Raw genomic sequence first — 20,364 nt, forward strand, 5'->3', positions numbered from 1 at the left:
AAAGAAACTCACTAACATAAGCCAAATCAGATATCAAGGCTAACATAAATTATAGAAACTCCTAGAGGCATACCAACAATCACGACATAAGAAACAAGGACCAAGGATAAGGACACATGTAGGAGCGGAGTTTCATCACATGATATCCTCACATAGAAGGATCTACCCTGATAGTCATGTCTCTACATGCTATCCTCAAATAGAAGGCATCATCTCGATAGACATGTGGAGCCATCTCAACCTTTGAGAGAACAAAAGAAATTGACTTGCCATCACAATGGCCTTCCCAAGCTTATCCTAAAACATCCTCCCTAGGACTAAGTTGGGGCTCACATCCATTATTATCTTGATTAGGTGAGTCCTAATTACCCAACCCATCTAATTAATTATTAATGTTATCACTTATTTAAAAAAACAAGGAAAATTTTCAATGTGCCCTAGTGGTCTAGACTCTAAACATCACTAGGAACCTCCTAGCAACCTATCTCTCATGACCTCGGTCATCACATGAAAGCCTACTCCCCCTAGCCATGTTCCAAGACCACAAGGAGTCTCAATGCAACATCAACAAGGATTACATAAGCATAAAAGACGTAATGGAACCAATTGCCAATGCCAACAATGCAAAGAATCAAGAGCCTCAATATAAGCACCAAATCAAATGGTCATAATCAAAATCTTCCATAAATATAAATAAACCCTCTACAGTGAGTCTCATCAACTATCTAGAGCATAACAAGAACATAACCTCAACAACAAACATCTATACATGCTAGAGTAATAAAACCTCTACGACAAGGCCAATTCACTTGTCGAAGTACAAAATACACTAAAATAGTCAAACCAGAACATAAGGACGTGATGGAAAACTTAGAAACATCAAAATAAGCCTCTGGTACAAATTGCAGAATTGGAAAAATCAACCTAGACTGGCAAAATCATCCAAACACAATTACAAGATAGTTTAGCGCATCCAATAGACAAAATAGCCCATCTGATAAACAAAATAGCGCATATACATCCCAGTATAGTGCATATACTCACCAAAACAGTGCATATAAATAATAGTCCAATGCATACAGTAAGCATTAGTGCATATGACATACAAAATGGCACATTTGATAGATGAAATAGCGCATATATGAAACAACTTAGCGCATTTGAAAAATAAAACAATGCATATGATAAAAACATTAGCACATATCATAATTTAGCACTTTTGACACCCAAATTAGCGCATTTTCTCAAAATCATAAAGATGGAAGGTAGAAAAATACAACAAGGCAAGTTAATTACTTAGACTATATAAAATGTCAAAAAATACAATCAAAAGGAACACCCAGTCGAATAGAATTTAAGGAAATAACTTAAATTGAAAAAGATATTAATATGTGAAATAAATTGAAGTTCTCAGAAGAGATTTTCTGACATTCTCATTCACACACAGAGCCACATATCGAAAATCAAACACATGGAGACTCCAACATGTTAAGAGTATAATCAAATAGGAAATAATACAACATTTCCTGAACAACTCAATTCATAGACAACTATACCCAATCACAAATCACAGAGCATTCACATAGAAAGTATAATGTCGTTCACGACAGAAAAGAAATCAATAAAACTCCATACAAATATTTTCCCCCAAATCCATATGATAAAACTATATTATAATTCTATATTCAATAGTTCCCCCAAAGCTCTTGAATACAATCTTTTCAAAAATACACTATGCAAACAATATTTTCTATAAAAATAAAATACACAAGGAGAAGAAAATCTCCAACCTGGAGCCTAAAGTAATGGCAAATAAATCCAATGAAGCACAATCCACAATCTAGACCAAGCCAAAACAAAAACCAAATCCAAATCTCCAGTCAAGAATGAAAATTGCAAAAGAAACTCAAGAATTTCTAACCCGACAAAATTTATAGGCGACCGATTAAATAAAATTTCATTCAAACCATAGACAAAAATCCAGCCAATAGAAATATTCTAAAATACTATAGAATCTACCTACCATGCCCAAATATGACATTTATTTACCCAAGGCTTTTTAGCCAATAACCATAAAGGGTAGGTAAGTTATATAATATTCATTTACCCACATCAAGTAACAAGAGAAATTATATTAATAGGTCATGGCGGGAGCAGTGGGTGTGATGGGAGCAACAGGAACAGGTAGTGGAGATGGTAGTATGTTGCAGAAGGATGGAGGGGCATATGGTGATGGAGATGGCAGGAATGATCTAGGATAGACTACTGGTTTTCCACTCTTTGGTGGTTCTATTATGGGAACTAGAATGGAGCGCCCTTCCACGGGGTCTCATGACCTTCAGGTGGACCCAAGTGAGGAGTTGACTTTTAATAATAGGATCCCCCCTTTTCAAGGGGAATCATGTGTTGTTGGAAGATCTAGCAACAATATTCAAGGCGGTCCTATTTTGGGGTCCAATGGTGGTGTTGCAGACTCAAGAAGGAAATTGAAAAATTCAAATCTAAGTTTGGGTAGGAAAAATGTGGGGGGTCATTTACCTTGGGTTTCACTTTTTGGCATTAAACCCAATGGTAAATTATCCTTTCCTCTTGTTACAGTTTCCTTGGAGAGTGCAGACAATGTTTCTATAACCGTTCCTGACCCAATTGTAGATCATAATATTTGCCTAATGGCTTTATCTTTGGTTGGCAAGTTTATGGGTCCTAGGCCTAATATTGAATCGGTTAGAGAATTTGTGAAGATAAAATGGCATTTGAAAGGGCAAGTGGAGGTTGTTGTGATGCCTAAAGGTTTTTTCTCATTTTTCTTTTCATGTGAAGAGGATATTGTTGCTATTCATTGTCGAGGGCCCTGGGTTATTGGCAAGTCACCGTTGGCTATGAAAAAATGAACACCAAATGGTAATAATTTTGTTAACTTTTTTGAAGCAGTTCCTGTCTGGGTGAGGCTGCCTGAGCTCCCAATGGAGTTATGGAATGAAGATGTTTTCAGAGTTATTGCAAGTTATTTTGGGGATCTATTATTGATAAATCAAATAAATGTCACTAGGAAGAGGTTGGTTTTTACCAGGATCTGTGTAAGTATTGTTCAATCCATTGATCTCCCTTCTTCAATTGATATTCTCTCTAAGTTAGGGAAATGGGTTCAACTAATTGAGTTTGAAACCCTTCCTTTTGTTTTTTTTGAAATCAAAAGGTCAAGCCATTGGGCAAAAAACTACCCGATCAATGTTAAAAATTTTGATGGAGTGGAAAAGAAGGCTTGGAAGGCTAAAAGGGTTCCTCGAAAAGGAGATAAATCTAATGTTAGTCATGCCAACAATGGTTTGATGGAAGATCATGGCACATCCTTTGAGGGTGATGGTGTTGGCATTATGGATGAATTGATTATGTGTTGCATTGATGTTTTATTATTGATGTCAACACTAGCTGTTATGGATGGTTACCGACAGACAGGTTTCGGTTATCCGTAGAAGATCTAGTGTTACCTGTAGAAGAGATTATCTGTTGGACACTTCCAGCATGTTTGGATCAGTGAAGTATATTTGATTTCATGTGGTATATGCTCCATGATCATGTTTTGGTTAGTTGGTATTGGATGCTATCATACATTCTGGTAAACCCTTACCAGCATTGGTTTAAGGCTCTACCGGCAAAGCTTTCACTGAGGAATCTTGACATGATAAATAATTGGTGTTGGTGCAGCTTTTTCATGGATTTTAGGATGTTGAAGATGTTCTTTGATCATGCTTCAACTTCTTGAAGACATTTCTTTGGTGTGGTGGACACATAATAGGTCTGGTACCTATCTAGGTTATGGACCAACATCATGCTAACGTGTACTCTACACATTACCAAGATGTTTCAAGATAATCTATGGATTTATTATTGTTGTTTTGGTCTTAAGCCGACATGGCATATCATTGTAATGATCTTATTGTAATATCTTTTAGGTGGCCGACCTAATTGGTTTAGGCCTTAGGGTTTATATAAATAAGAGGTAGAAACTCTTTGTAGCATATCATGGTTATGAAAAAGGTCATGGTCAAGGAATGTAATGTGTGAATATTGTAATATCATTTAGGTAGAGGAGTTGGTCAATCATTGGTGATTGAATTGGATTCAAAAGAGGATTTAGTCCTATGACATTGAGCTTAACCGGGACTATAATTAGGCATGATAGATGCTATTTTTGGCAATTCACTCTATTGGATTGTTGTCCATTTATCTTGAGATGGTTGTAGCCTCTTTGTATTCAGTGAGACTCTTTTGTAATGAGTAGTATGCTCTAGGCAGTGTGCCTTCCTGCAAGTGCAGGCCCCTCATTGTAACACATACTTTCTACAAAAGTATCATCTGATTATGGGTAGGCTTCCCACCACGGTCTTTCCATTTCAGGGTTTTCCACATACAAATCATGGTGTTATGTGGTATGGTTGCTTTGCATTGATTATCTGTTTAATTGTTAAGTTGTATTGTTCACCGGTATCTGTTCCTACCGACATCTATATGTGCTTTACCAGTACTTGATTTGTTTAAGGTTATTAAGTGGATTAAAAGTTATAATATGCTAACAATTGATTCACCCCCCCCTCTCAGTTGTTCACTGATTATCCTAACAATTGGTATTAGAGCTTTGGTCCTCTTTTGTAGAAGCTTCAACGCTTGAGGTAGATCCTATGGCAACTAACACTTCTAATCCACCGACAACTATTTTTAGAAGAGAAATCCCTACACTTGATGGAACAAATTATGGGATATGGAAAATTCAAATGGAGACTCATCTTAGATGTCTTGGCAAGGATATTTGGGAGATCATTGAGAAAGGATACACACCTTATGATCCAGCATCTAGCAATCCTGCTCCTGCAGACTTGGATAAGAACATTGAAAATGATTGTAGAGCTAGAGAAGCTCTCTTGTGTGCACTTACTGATCAATAGATCACGGGATTAACTAATAAATCATCATCTAAGGTTATGTGGGACAAATTGCATACTCTGAATGAAGGTGATCCTACTGTTAAAATTTCTAAACTTGATGGTTACCAGGTAAGATATGAAAACTTGAAGATGGAAGATAATGAAAGAATTGTTGTATTTATGGAAAAAGTAAATGAGATTGCTATGGGAATTCAATGTTGTGGAGGATTTATAAGTGAAGATGAAATAGTTTCCAAAGTCCTGAGAGCCCTTCCACCAGCTTACAATATGAAGGCAACTGCAATTAATGAGTTGAGAACAATGGCAAACTCATCAGTTAACAGAGACATTCTGATTGGGAAATTATCTTCTTTTGAGCTTCAAGAATTTTGATCTTCTAGAGCTGTAAAATATGAATCTGCTTTTCATGTATCATCGTCATCATCTACCGGAAAAAGTGATTGGAAAGTTTTATATGCAAAATAATTGGAAGATATGGAGAAAGAAGATGAAGAATTTGAGCAACTTGAAGCCTTATTTGCTAGAAGAGTGCCTAAAGGTTCGATAGGAAGTAAGTATGAAGGAAAAGAAACTTTTAAATGTTTTTCATGTAATAAGATTGGTCATTTTACATCTAGATGTCTAGAAAGGAATGCAAGGTTTGAGGAAAGAGTTAAGAAATCATTTAAGCCTAACTAGAATAGATATAGATTCAAGAAAAGTAAACAATGCTACATAGCTGATGAGGAAGGAGTAACTGATGACTCTGTAGATGAACCAGAAGAAGACTCTGCTAGTGGATCTAGCAATGGAAAGGAATGGGTGTTCTATGTTTTGAAGGAAGATGAACTAGAATCGGCTATCAAAAATGAAGAAAAGGCCCTGGCAACAAAAGTTGAAGATAAGGATGAATGGGTAATTGATAGTGGATGCTCACATAATATGACTGGAGACAAAGGGAAATTTTTGTCCCTGGAAGAATACAATGGTAGTCAAGTCAAATTTGGAGATGACAAAGCATGTATGATCAGAGGTAGAGGTATTATTTCTTTGGATGGTAAGCATAATACTGATAATGTCTATTATGTAGAGGGTTTAAAACATAATCTTTTGAGTGTTGGTCAGTTGGTTGATAAGGGTTTCCAACTTCAGTTTAAAGATAAAAAATGCAAAATCATTAACAAGAATGGTTTGGAGATTGCTACCGGTATTCAGACTAGAGATAATATCTTTCACTTGAACACTAGTAATAAGACATGTTTGATTGCTCATATTGATGAGAGTTGGTTATGGCATAAGAGGTTGTGTCATGCTAATTTTGCTTGTATTGTTAAGATCAATTTAACTAAGGCAGTTAGAGATATACCTACGATTATGAAGCCTCATAATCTAGTATGTAAGGAATGTCAATTGGGATAGCAAGTTAAAAGTTCTTGTAAGATCATACATGATAAATTTAATGATGTACTTGATTTGATTCACACTGACTTATGTGGTCTAGCAAGGACTAGAAGCTTTCAAGGTGATAGGTATTTTATGTTGATTATTGATGACTATTCTTGGATGATGTGGGTGACTTTTCTAAGGGAGAAGTCTAAAGCTTTTGAGAAATTCAAAATCTTTAAAGTGAAGGTTGAAATTGAAACTGGATTGAAAATCAAATGTCTAAGATTAGATCCTGGCAATGAGTTCACTTCTCATGAATTTAATAGTTATTGTGAGACAAATGGAATTTGGAGACAATTATCTGCACCTTAGACTCCTCAGCAGAATGGAGTAGTGGAAAGAAAGAACATAACCATTTTGGATGTAGCAAGATCTATGATAATGGAAGCCAAATTGCCTCATATCTACTAGAGAGAGAAGTAGTCAGTATAGCAGTCTACACATTCAACAAAGTTCACATCAAAGGTGAAACCGGTAAGACCCTTTATGAATTATGGTTTGGACATACACCTACTATTAAGTATTTCAAAAATTTTGGAAGTAAATGTTATATCAAAAGAAATGATTCAATTGGAAAGTTTGATCCTAGATGTGATGAAGGAATATTTCTTGGTTATTCAATTCAAAGAAAAGCATATAGATGTTATAAGAAAAGATTGCAAAAAATTGTAGAGAGTGCTAATGTGAAAGTGGGTGAGCAATACAGAAATCATTCTATATCATATGATAGGGAACCGGTAGTGGAAATGATCATAACTGAATTGACAATGGCTCAACTGGTACAAGAAACTAAGACAGTTACACCGACACAATCAAAAAATTCAACTGTGACTGATGATCAGAGCAGTGAACCTGAAGTTCAAAAGACACCAAGGTATGTAAGATTAAATCATTCTGAAGATCAAATTATTGGATATAGGAACAAGGGAGTTATGACAAGAAGAAAACTGGCAAATTAAGAGGTATGTCTTATTTCTCAAGTTGAACCGACAACTGTTATTGAATCTTGTAAGGATAAATATTGGTTAAAGGCTATGGAAGATGAACTAGATCAAATAGAGAAAAATGAGACTTGGTCTTTAGTTCCCCGACTTAAAAATAAGAATGTTATTGGAACTAAATGGGTTTTTAGGAATAAATTGAATGAGGATGGTCAAGTTGTAAGAAACAAAGCTAGATTGGTTTGTAAAGGATATTCGCAAATGGAAGGAATTGATTATGGTGAGGCATTTGCACCTGTAGCTAGAATTGAAGTTGTTAGACTATTTCTTGCCTATGTAGCTTATAAGAACTATAAGGTTTATCAAATGGATGTTAATTTTGAATGGTGAACTTGAAGAAGAAGTATACATTAAGCAACCTGATGGATTTTCACTAATAGATGATAAAGATATGGTTTGCAGATTGAAGAAAGCTTTATATAGATTGAAACAGACTCCTAGAGCTTGGTATGCAAGGTTGGATAAATATCTTTTGAAGCTTGGTTTTACTAAAGGTAGTGCTAATAGTAACTTATATTATAAGATCACTGATAATGATATTCTAATTATTGAAGTATTTGTTGATGATATCATTTTTGGAGGAGAAGATAAATTGTGCATGGAATTTGCTAACAATATGAAGAATGAATTTGAAATGTCCATGATTGGTGAGATGAGATTTTTCATAGGTTTGCAGATTACTCAAACTAACAAAGGCATTTTTATCTATCAAATTAAGTATCTAAGGGAATTGTTGAAGAAGTTTGGTATGGATAATTCCAAACCAGTAAGTACTCCTATTGTGACAAGTGAGAAATTATCTATCAAGGATACTTCTACACCGGTAAATCCAACAAGGTATAAGTCTATGATTGGTGGTCTATTATATCTAACTCAGACTAGACCGGATATTATGAATGTAGTAAGTATTGTTTCAAGATATCAAAGTAATCCTAAAGAAAATCATGAATGTGCAATAAAGAGGATATTTTTGGTATTTACAAGGAATAAGAGAATATGGTTTATGGTATTCTAAAAATGATGATTTCACTTTATGTGCATGTTATTGACTCAGATTGGGCAAGAAATACTGATGACAGGAAGAACACTTTTGGTGGAGCTTTCTTTCTTGGAAAGAAACTGGTTTCATGGATCAACAAAAAATAGTCATGCATTTCTTTATCTACTATAGAAGATGAGTATGTTGCAACAGCAACTAATTGCACTCAAGTCTTGTGGATGAAGCAAATGTTGAAGGATATCAGGGTAAATTATAGTGAACTGGTAGTTATCTATTGTGATAACTCTATAGCTATTGACATGTCTAAGAATCCGGTATTTCACTCTTAAGACTAAGCATATTTCAATAAAGTATAACTTTTGGAAGGACAAGGTAGAAGCAAAGGAAGTCAAATTAATTAATGTGAACACTAAAGAACAGATTGCAGATATATTCAGTAAACCACTATCTAAGGAATCATTTGAGTATTTAAGAGACAGGTTAGGGGTTTCTGCCCCTCTGATAGAGACTTGATTGATGTAGTTTGTCATCAGTTCGGCATGCATTATTAGACATTATTCATTCCGGCACTGATGAGTGGTGCTACTACTTAGGGGGAGTAGTCAGCTTTGAGATATAGAGGTTTACATTATAGCTTTGATATTTTTGTCAGATTTCTGGCATTGATGTCAAAGGGGGAGAGATATTAACATGAAAATTTAAAAAAAAAAAAGTTGTAAAATAAAGAAAAAGGAGTTGTAAAATAAATAAAAAGGAGTTGTATACATTAGGGGGAGAGATTTATTCAGAACTTTATAGAGATATCATTCACACAGATTGTTGGTTGTTTTCCACAAGGGGAGACTTCTTTGGTACTTCTTGGTCCTTAGATGTTTTTCACATCTAGTGTTGCCATCAATGCCAAAGGGGGAGATTGTTGGCATTATGGATGAACTAATTATGTGTTGCATTGAAGTTTTGTAATTGATGTCAACACTAGCTGTTATGGATGGTTACTGGCAGATAGGTTCTGGTTACCGGTAGAAGATCTAGTGTTACCGACATAAGAGATTATCTGTTGGACACTTCCGACATGTTTGGATCAGTGAAGTATGTTTGATTTCATGTGTTATATTCTCCATGAGAATTTTTTGGTTAGTTGGTATTGTCTTGGTATTGGATGCTATCATACATTCTGGTAAACCCTTACTAACATTGGTTTAAGGCTCTAACGGTAGAGCTTTCACTAAGGAATCTTGATAGGATGCATAATTGGTGTTGGTGCAGCTTCCTCATGGATTTGAGGATGCTGAAGATGTTCTTTGATCGTGCTTCAACTGCTTGAAGACATTGATTTGGCATGGTGGACACAGAATAGGTCTGGTACCTATCTAGGTTATGGATCAGTATCATGCTAACATGTACTCTACACGTTACCAGGATGTTTCGAGATAATCTATGGATTTATTATTGTTGTTTTGGTCTTAAGCCAACATGGCATATCATTGTAATGATCTTATTGTAATGTCTTTTAGGTGGCCGGCCTATTTGGTTTAGGCCTTAGGGTTTGTATAAATAAGAGGTTGAAACTCTTTGTAGCATATCATGGCTATGAAAAAGGTCATGGTCAAGGAATGTTATGTGCGAATATTGTAATATCATTCAAGCAGAGGAGTTGGTTGATCATTGGTGATTGAATTGGATTCAAAAGAGGATTTAGTCATCTGGCATTGAGCTTAACTGGGACTGTAATCAGGCTTGATAGATGTTATTTCTGGCAATTCACTCTATTGGATTGTTGTCCATTTATCTTGAGATGGTTGTAGCCTCTCTGTAGTCAGTGAGACTCTGTTGTAATGAAAAGTATGCTCTAGGAAGTGTGCCTTTCTGCAAGTGCAAGCCCCTCATTGTAACACACACTTTCTGCAAAAGTATCATCTGACTGTGGGTAGGCTTCCCACTGTGGTTTCTCCCTTTCTGGGTTTTCCACATACAAATCATGGTGTTATATGGTATGGTTTCTTTGCATTGATTATCTATTTAATTGTTAAGTTGTATTGTTTACCGGTATTTGTTCCTACCGACATCTGTATGTGCTTTACTAGTACTTGATTTGTTTAAGGTTATTAAATGGATTAAAAGTTATAATCTATTAACAACTGATTCACCCCCCCTCTTAGTTGTTCACTAGTTATCCTAACAGATGGTACTCTGAAGAAGTCAGATAGAGAAGTTGAGAAAGAATAAATTGATCTCGAGGGGAGGTTTGTGAAGAAAGGTGAAGAGAAAATTGGAGTGTCAGATCAGAAGGAAGGAAGTAGCCTTGATGGTAATAAGAGCAGTAAAGATGAGACCTATATTGAGGAAATATCTAAAGCTCAGCTGGAGAAGAGAAGTGCAGATAAAACTGGAGAGTCAGATTAGAAGGAAGTAAGTAGCCTTGATGGTAAAAAGGGTAGTAAAGATGAGACCTATATTGAGGAAATCTTTAATTCTCCCATTATGAATCTCGAGAAAGCCATCAAAAGCCAATCTAAGAATATCTCAGGTGATTCAGTCAACTATGTTAAATCTACATTCTCGAATGTTGAGATGGATTGTATGGGAAATGGATCCCAACCCAATTCAGAAATGAATAGCTAGAGCCTAAATCTAGATAAGGGTATAAATGGTAAGACAATAGAGAAAAACTATGATTCAGGTAAGGAAAACTTGAGTATAGAAGAAACAAATTTTGAGGATAATAGTGGGTACACTACAGTTACCAAAAAGAGGAGGAGTACTAAGAAGAATAATGGATTTGGGATGTTTACAAGGAACCAAGTTAGGGATGATCTAGGGATGAGACAAAGTGTTGGGTGGAAATCCTCAAGATGGCATAGAGAACAAGACAAAAACCAAGATATTGTTGATGGGATACAACAAACTATCCCTGATATTTATAATAATTTAACCCCTTATAAGCAATAAAGATTATGTCATGGAATTTTCAGGGGCTAAATAGCTCTCATAAACAAAAAAAATTTGTGTAACTTTGTTAGAGATCACAAGACAAATATTCTTTTAGTCCAAGAATCTAAAATACCTAAGGAAAGAGTTGAGAAATTGAAGTTCTTCACTAATTGTTGGGTTCATGGTAATAGTTTTGATGGTACTTCAAGAGGAATTGCTTCTTTTTGGAATCTAAATTTAATAACTGGTTCGAAGGTCTGGGAAGATTCTAATCATGTGGCCACTAAATTTCATCATGTTAGAGATAATTTCAGTTGGATTCTTTCTAACATTTACACCCCAAATAGTAAGTTTGTGAGAAGAAAATTTTGGAAGTCCCTAGCTAATTTCAGAGCCAAATTTCTTAATGAGTCCTAGTTGGCTATAGGTGATTTCAATACTTTGATCAGTGATTCTAAGAAATTTGGAGGATCCCAAGTGCAGATGGATAGTAAGTTGGATCTAATGGAGTTTATAAATAACCAAGGGTTGATTGATATGGATCTTAAAGGTGCCTCCTTCACCTAGACCAATAGAAGAGTGGGTAATGACCTTATTTAGGTTAGACTTGATCGGGCCCTAGTTTCTAATGATTGGGTCTATAGTTACTTGTGCTCTCTCTCAGCTCTGTCTAGAATTGGCTCTAATCATTACCCTATAAGTTTTGTTGTTGATTATGTGTCTAGGAAAAGAAACTTTTCCTTTAGGTTTGAAAAAATGTGCCTTTCACATCCCTCTCTTAATGATAATATTAAGTAGTGGTGGAATATTAGCATCAATGGTTATGCCATGTTTAGAGTGGCAAAGAATCTTTGGGAGATTAAGAAGAATATTAGAAAATGGAATAAGGAGTCCTTTGGGCATATTTTTGCAAACAAGGTTGTTATCCAGTTGGATTTGAAGGAAATTGAAGACAAAATTCAGGTGGAAGGTTATAAAAATGACTACTTAGCAAGAGAAAATGAAATCCCCTCAAAATTACATGATATTATTTCAAAGGAAGAGGAGTTATATAAGCAGAGGTCGAGAGCTACTTGGCTAGCTTCTGGTGACAGGAATAAAAAATTATTCCACCTCTCAACCATGAAACATGGGGCTTCAAATAGGATCAACCATATTCTCAGGGATGGCACTATGTTTGATTTTGACGTTGATATCAGTAGTGAGGTGGTCTGCTATTTTAGTGGATTTTTATCTGTTGACACAAGACTAAGACCTAAGGATCAATAGTTTCTTATAGATGCCATTCCAAATATTCTTAATAATGAGCACAACAAAATGCTATCTGTTATCCCTTCTAGTCAAGAGGTTACAAAATCCATTTTTTCCTTTGAAGGCAATAAGGCCCCTGGCCCTGGCAGTTTTCCTATGTTCTTTTTTCACAGCTTTTGGGAGATTTTTGTTGAATATATTTGTAATCCAGTGATGGATTTTTTTGGATCTAGAAGGATTCTTAAAGAAATTAATTCGACTTTCATTTCTCTTATCCTGAAGAGGCCCAGATCTGATTCTTTTGACACTTTTTGGCCCATTAATCTTTGTAACTCTTTTTACAAGATCATATCCAAAGTGCTCACATCTAGATTGCTAATTGTGATTCCTCTTCTTATTTATTCTCAACAGATTGGATTCATCTTGGGAAGACAAATCCTATTTTAGATTGTTACATTGCATGAAAATATTCACTCTCTTATTGAGTCTAAGAGACAAGGATTTCTTTTTAAGATGGATTTTTCAAAAGCCTATGATAGGATGGAGTGGGACTTCCTTCTTAATATTTTGGTTCAGGTTAGGTCAATTTGCTTCAAGTTAGTTCAGAGCTTCTCCCTTTATAAATTTAGCTTAACTTGATCTTTGTGGTTCTATCAAAGGATGTGATCGTGTGGAAGGCTAACCCTTCTGATAATTATTCAATTTCTTCTTCTTTTTCTATGATGTTCCAGGATGAAAATCCTTTTAGCCCTGTTTGGGCTAAAGCTTGGATCAAAAATCTTATTCCAAAGGTCAATATTTTTTTATGTATTCTTCTCCAAAAAAAAATCTTGACCATACACAATTTATGTAAGAGACTATTTTAATTGCCAAACATTTATATTCTCTATATGGCTGAAGCTAAATTTGTTCCCCACCTCTTCATTTCGTGCCCCTTTTCTCAAGAAATTTGGGGAAGAATGTTACAATTTTGGGATCTTAGTTGGGTCTTACCTTCTTCTATGTCGGATCTTTTCAGCCAATGGAGGTCTCTGAGTAACAATCAAGTTATCAAAATATTATGGTCCTACTCTCTTCCGCATCTTGTTTGGGGTATATGGAAAGAGAGGAAAAATAGAATCTTTAGAGATATGACCTAATCTGTTGAGATTGTCATTTAAAAACTTCAGAGGGCTATTAAGGAAAATTTTAATTGTCTCAATGGAGCCAATCTTAGGCAAGATACTCAAATTTTCTTGGATTATGATTATAAGATGGCTAAGGTGTGGCAAATTCAAATGGATCTCTCTACAGTTTTCAAGATGAAAAGAAAACCCCATGTTTAGACTATTTGGCTTGGTCCTCCTATGGGATGGTTCAAAATTAATTATCATGGGGTGGCAAAGGGTAATCCAGGTCCTATTGGGTGTGGGGGAGTGATAAGGGATAGTAATGGTGTTTGTATCTTGATTGTGGTACTCCCCTTGGGTAACCAGACCAACCACATTGCTGAAGCCATTGGATCCTACCAAGCACTCCTGATTTATAAACAGATGAATTTCTCTAAGGTTTGGATTGAAGGAGATTCACAAAATGTTGTACAATGCCTTAAAAAAGTCTCAAGTCTCTCTTGGAACATATAAAATTGGATAAATCTTTCACTTTCAATTATTCAATCCTTTGAACAGTGTTATATATCTCATACCTATAGATAAAACAATAAGGTGGCAAACTATTTTGCCAACCTAGGTATTAAGGCCAATGAAAAGTTAAGGTGGAGAAAAGGGGACAAATTGAATGATGACGTGAGGGGGTTAATATGGTAGGATAACCTCATTATCCATGAAGCTAAATGAAAATGATGATAAAAATGATTAATAAATTGCCTGTTAAATTTTTTATTATTAGAAGTAATGGTGTGTAGCATGTGAAGGACATATCCTGGGGATTAAAAATTTATTGCTATTCTAGTGCCTTCATACCACACTTTTTCTAGGTGAATTTGAGATCAAAACACATTTCCTATTCCTACTCAAAGATTTACAATGGTTGGATAACTTGCAGATTGTTTGTGAGGTATAGGTGTGGTAAAATGGGGAGAGATTTGAAGAGGATGGAGCCCATGAATTGCACTATTTTGAGAAATAATCAAACTATTTGGAGGATCTTGGAGAAACATGGCTTTACTATCTACATTGAGAAGCTGCATGGGGAAAAAGCTAGGGTGACTAAGGACTTCATCAAAAATTACAATAAGGGCTCTGTCAAACTGTTTGGCAGAGACATTGTTGTTAATGATGACCTCATTGCTGAGGTTATTGGTCTTTCTATAGAAGGAGCTAAATTTTATAAAGACAAGAATTTTTTTGTGGAGGAAGTTAAACTCTTTCCTAAGAAGGAGATGGAGAAGATAAACTTAGTGAGAGATGGAACAACTAGTTACAATACTTTGAAGATAAAGTCCATTCAGAGAGTTGTTCTAGAGGTGATCATGGAGTATGTGACTCTTGATGGGAGGTATCCCCATGCCTTTGCCTACCATTTTACTTTTCTTAACCATTTCTGACATAAGGTTAGAATTTATTTTCCCTTTTTTCTTGCAAAATCCCTAAATGCAAGCATTTTTTTTATCATTTTAAGGATCCCATGAAAAACCGTGTTCTGCATGAAGGCCTCATCCTTCTTATTTTTGATCATGTCAAAGCTATGCAAATTTTGGTTTCCTCCATCCATGTGGTCAATTCTGAGATGAGGGACTCTTAGTCCTTAGAGGATGATTTCAGTACTAAGTCTAAGGATGAGGAATTTATTCCCTCTTTAGCTAAAAATAAAGGAGAAATTTGTACTAGTAAAAGCTTTTAAATTAATAACCCTCTCACCTCATGCACCCCTCCCTCTACTAATGTTAGTAAATTGGCTAGTAATTCATGTAGCTAGGGTAATACCCCTTCCCCCTCTGCTTGTAATGAGTCTCATCCTACTCAAAATCTTGAGAAAAGACAACCCTTCCCATCCTCTCTTGAACCTAATTCACAATTGTTCTATTCTAAGAAGGAGTCTATTAGTGATGTTCTTGCTCTTGCTAGAGATGGGACCATGGATACTTTTAAAACATTCAAATGGGTTTTCCATGACATAAAGGAGATTCAAATCAAACAAAGAGTTGATAGCAACAACCTAGAAATTGTAAAAGATAAGGTTAAGTAGATAGATAAAGGGAAGGTGTTGGATGAGGTATCCCCCAGGTTTGAGAAGGAGATTTCCTCTGTCATTGAATCCCTCAAAACCATGATGGAAGAATTTGACAATTTCAAAAGAGGCTATGAAGCCAGGATGGAAGCTCTATAAAACAAAAATGCTAAAATAAAGGAATCCATCAAGAATGTTGTTAAGACTAGACATGGGGTGCTTGGTTCCATAGTGGAGAGTTTTAAAATTATGATTAGTAGCTTTGAAGATCAATTTTAGTTGAAGAATACGGTGGATGTGGAAGCTAATGCTGATGAGGACACTTCTTTGGGACCCAACAAAAGGACCAGAGGTACATTGAAGAGGAAGGCAATTGGACCTCCTCCTAATTTTTAGAAGCTCAAGAAGATTACTGATACTATGACTAAAATTGAGAAAGAGATGGAACAGACCATGAAACTATTGGACTAGGGTTGGGTCTCGGCTACTTTTGTGTTGGTTTTCTGTTGGATTTCCTATGTTTTGTGTTGTCTTTTTGCTTTCTCTAGACTATGTCCTGTTTGTTATTTTAAGGTTTATCTCTATTATGGGGCTTATATTGTTGTTGTGTTCTTTGTTGGATTAACTACTAGTTGAGACTGCATGGAGCTTCTATTTTGTAAAGGGTTTCGGGTCCCTTCAAACCCTATTTTTGCCATAAGAAAAAACAATCGAAATTATATTATAATAATGCATAATCATATTAATGAATAAATAATAAACTAAGCCCAATAATAGGTAAACAGAGGGAAATTAAATAAATATAACCCACAAATAAAATATAAAGCCTTAAATAAATATAAAACCATGATTAAATAAAAGCCATAAATATTAAACAATAAATAAATAATAATTAATTAAATAATAAATAAATAAATAACAAATAATCAATTAAATTAAATAGATAATAAAATAAAATAAATAAATAAAAACTATTAACCACAAGGCATTAATCAAATAATAATAAATCACTGAATAATATTTAATTAACCAAACCGTATAATAATTTAATTTAATCATTAATAAACTATATTAATCAAGTATTAATTAAATAAATAACTAAATACACTCCATGCCACAAAATGACCACAACTCAATGCACTAGCACGATGACCCGCACCAAGACAACTAACTAACAAGGGGTGACAACTTAAGCCTAGAGTGTAAGATGGAACTCATGCCATCTCCAACAACTTGCCATTGGGATTGAGACATGCTCAGACCTATGAAGCTAGGTGGAGTCAATGTCTAGTACTTGCAATCCTGCAACCATCGACAACCATGATATGACATATACAACAAAAAAGTTTAATTAAACATGCAAGAGATAGAGAATCACAATGCCATATCCTGCTCGCAATGAGTGATATGGCATCATCCCTATCACGGGGACACTTTAAGAAATTCACAATCACTTAGCATCAACTCAGTCATCATGATCATAAAATAGGGTTAGCTTAACCTCAATATCATCAAAATCTCTTGAGCAATATAATCCATCTAAATAATAAGCACATATAGAGATCATCAAATTTGAATCCATCATCATAATAATCAATTGTAGATATCATCATCCACATAAACCATCAAACATCATATGTCCATATAAATTTTTATCATCATTAAAATATCATCTGAGATGCGTATAGAGTCAACAAGAAGGAAATAATGAGAAGGGAAAACAAAAGGTTGATGATATCCAGAAGGAGCATGAGAAGAAATGGATTAGAAAGTCTGAGGAGCAACAGGCTAAAGCAAATACCCTGGTACTCAATTGGCAAAGCAGAATGTTCCTACACCAACAACAGACTCATCTGGTAACTAAGGCATTAGCTTTAGGGGGAGGAAAATTGATGACAAATCTTGCATTACTCCCAGTAGTGGTCTGAAAGCTTGTTTCACACATTGGAGATGTCAATCTAAAGATTCACCAACACAAATTTGATGGCTCTTGAATCTGATAAAAGTGTTAAAGTTATCCCTCCTTTATTTGTAGATGAATTGGTAGAACAAATTACTAAGGATGTAATTTTAAGTAATATGCAATACTACTATGAAAATATGGATGATGTTCAACAAAAGGAAACTGAGGAAGTAGTCTTGTTATACTTAGATATATATAAGAAAGCCTTACTTGAGATAGAAAAGAAAATACCAGTAGAGCCGTATAATAAATTAGATGGTAGAAGGCTATCTACACTTGAGGAAGATAGGCATATAAAGATTCACAAACTATTGTTTGTGGTGCAATAACTGAAGAGGAGATGTAGCAATATCTTGAATTTGCAAATAAAACAATTTCTCAAAGTAAGCATAGGCATATTAGCTTAATGGTGGGAAGAGTGAATGAAATAGTTAAAGAGACTCATGAGGCATGGGTAAAATTCTTTGTTGATAATCCAAGATTCTTTACAACACCGAAAGTTCCTCCTAAGTCTCACATTCCAGACATCCCAGTTGATTCTAGAGGGAAAGGTATATTAGGTGAAGACCCACCAATTTTGGATAAGAAATTAACAAAGGATATAGAGGAAAATAAACCGACCGATATTGAGGACAATTTTCCTTCGGTTATTGATGTAGTGGTAGAAGAAATAACTGCACCAATTGGCGAAGCCACCAGTGCCAAAGAGAAGGAACATGAATATAAAGGACAAAAGGTAGAGGATAAAGAATAGGAACAAATTGAAGTCAGGGTATCAACACCATCACCAGTTGTTGGTCCCTCATTGTTGGCACTTGACTCATCTGGTCAAGTCAATTTTATTCATTTTGAGAAGAAGAACTTTGAGCAGCTGAGCAATTTTGAGTTAATGTTTGTTGCAGAAAAGAAGCTTATGAACAAAGGATCAGAGGACAAGCATGTAATAGAGCAAGCCATTCCAATCCTGCAACAACTTGCCTCAGAATATAAGATCAGTCAGGTAGCTAGCCCTTCCAACAAGCTAAAGGGTTTGACTGAGCACATTGTCAAGGAGTTACAAACTCTACAACAAGTTTCAAACCAACAGTTGGTGGAGAGGTACAATGTAGCTAGGAAGGTCACTTGTGACAACATGATCACATCTGAAAAGGCCAAGCTGAAAGAAGAATTGACAAGGATTGATGAAGCTTGTCATCAATGCAACAGTATATATCATTCTTGCACTAACACAGTCAAATTAACAACAAACCTGGAAGTTAAAATAAAGATGGCTAAGGTCCAGTTAGAGCATCTTGCAAATAATTTTGATGGTACTCAGTCACTGACCAGCTCTGTTGATGGTCAAATTTTGCTTTTTGAATTAGAGATTTCTATTTTGGAGAAGGATATGGACAAGTTAATCTGGTGGGCCAAAGAATTGAGAGGTTTGGTTAGTCCCTGACTTAACACTTTATTTCTTCACAAAAGAGAATGTATAGAACAAATGAGTAATCCCACACCGAAAACATTCACAGAAGAAGAATTACATGCATACATTCTTAATGGGTTTGTATCAATTTTGAGAACATTGAAATCTGGCGAGGACACTTACTTGGGAATTTTTAAGAGTTCTTACCCTTATATATTCAAGTACATCTAGATCTAGTAAACACACTTTTTATTCTTTCATTTATTTGCCCCAGCTTTGACATTGTTGTCAAAGGGGGAGAGGTTGCATGTGAAAATGTTAAGGTACATAAGAAGAAATGTATAGCTCTAGGGGAGCATGTTTCTTAGATCAGTTTTGGGAAGTTTTTGGACTGAAACTGAACTTTAATGATCCATTTTTTACATGAGTGTTGCCATCAATGCCAAAGGGGTAGATTGTTGGCAATTGAGACTCATCCAGGGTCATGGTGTTCTCATTGATGGCAACACACATCATTTTGGGTTGGATACTTATCCAGTATCCTCTGGTATTCAAGGTTTTACATCCAAAATTCAAGGAAACTAGAAAGCAAGGGAAACTGACAAACTAGAAACCAGTATTTGGAGGCCAACATAGAAGATTGATTCGGGAATGGTCACAGAGATTAATGTTTATACTTTTGTCTAGGCCGACATGTATTTATCTTTTGTAATATGATTGTAAGCCAACATGAGGAATTTGTTAGGATTCCCAAAGGTACTGAGAGGGGGGGTGAATCAGTATCTGATTGGTATAATAATTTTCTTAACTTATAGCATGAAAAGCATATCAAAACTATGTACCGGTAAACCAAAAATAATGCAGTAAATAAGAGCAATAACCACAACATAAGAGACACACCATAACACAATATTTTTAATGAGGAAACCTGGTGTGGGAAAAACCTTGGTGGGATTTGTGACCCACAATATTTGCTTACTAGCCAATAAGAGAATATTACTGCTTACAATAGGGGCCTACACATGCAGGAAGGCCAAGTGCCTAGAGCTCACTGCTCAATTACAAAAGAAGTCACACTGACTTAAAAAATGGATTATACAAATCCAATGTCTTGTACTGCTTCAGATTAGCATCTACTATTCTAGATTCAGTACCGGTTTAAGCTCTGCTACATACATAAACCCTTATCCAATATCTGTCTTACAATTTGCATATTAGGTCTGCATTAATCCTTCCATCTTTTAATCTTACCAAATGATCTACAATGATCTCAT

The sequence above is a fragment of the Cryptomeria japonica genome, chromosome 9, assembly GCF_030272615.1.
Source record: "Cryptomeria japonica chromosome 9, Sugi_1.0, whole genome shotgun sequence".
In the NCBI taxonomy this organism is placed as follows: Eukaryota; Viridiplantae; Streptophyta; class Pinopsida; order Cupressales; family Cupressaceae; genus Cryptomeria; species Cryptomeria japonica.